This window comes from Suncus etruscus, chromosome 16 (assembly GCF_024139225.1).
Source record: "Suncus etruscus isolate mSunEtr1 chromosome 16, mSunEtr1.pri.cur, whole genome shotgun sequence".
Lineage (NCBI taxonomy): Eukaryota > Metazoa > Chordata > Mammalia > Eulipotyphla > Soricidae > Suncus > Suncus etruscus.
The window spans coordinates 49060217-49061085 of record NC_064863.1 but is presented as its reverse complement, the minus strand read 5'-3'; the positions used below and the strand labels follow the sequence as shown (position 1 = coordinate 49061085).

General features: G+C 35.2%; 1 non-coding gene across 1 annotated transcript; it reads left to right on the top strand.

Moving 5' to 3' along the window:
* The first annotated feature begins 296 nt into the window (after positions 1 to 296).
* LOC126032888 (U6 spliceosomal RNA) lies at positions 297 to 403 on the top strand. Its single transcript, XR_007504048.1, has one exon. It is a non-coding gene; the product is annotated as a U6 spliceosomal RNA (small nuclear RNA).
* The last annotated feature ends 466 nt before the right edge of the window (positions 404 to 869 follow it).

The window sequence follows — 869 nt, the reverse complement described above, 5'->3', positions numbered from 1 at the left end:
TTCTCTCTTTTCTTTTGTGGTATTGTGATTTGTACTACTGAAGATGAAGGAATGTCATGAATAGAATGTAATATGGACTGAAGCTCCATATTAGACCTTATCTACTCTAACTGCACTCTCCACTCTATGTGGCAAGCTACCTACTATAGAATGATCTCTGGATATCATTCCCACTTTTTTACTTTCCTTCTATCCCACTGATGAGTAGGATTATTCTATGTTTATCCCTCTCCCTCTGACTCATTTCACTCAGCATAATACTCTCCATGTTCATCCATGTATAAGAAAAATTAATTGTGCTCGCTTCGGCAGCACATATACTAAAATTGGAACGATACAGAGAAGATTAGCATGGCCCCTGCGCAAGGATGACATGCAAATTCGTGAAGCGTTCCATATTTTTTAGTTAAAAAAAAAAGAAAAATTAATTACTTCATTTTTTCTAATGAATACATAGTATTCCATTGTATAGATATATAACACAGTTTCTTTAGCCCACTCATCTCTCATTGGGTACCTGGGTTGCTTCCAGAATATGGCTACTAAAAATAGAGCTGCAATGAGAATAGGGCACAGAGGGCATTTTTGTATAGTTTTTTTTTTTTTTTTGTATTTCTAGCATATATTCCTAGGAGCGGTATTGATGGATCATACAGAAGTTCAATTTTTAAAGTAATATTTTAAAGAAATAATGTTTTTCAGAAATATTGGACTAGAAGGCATTCCCACCAGCAGTGAATGAGATTCTCTTTCTCCCCACATCAAACCAGCGCTAATTGTTCTTGTTCTTTGTGATGTGTACTAGTCTCTGTGGTGTGAGTCTCCTTGTTTCTATATTCATCTTTCTGATGATTAGTGACAAAGAACAT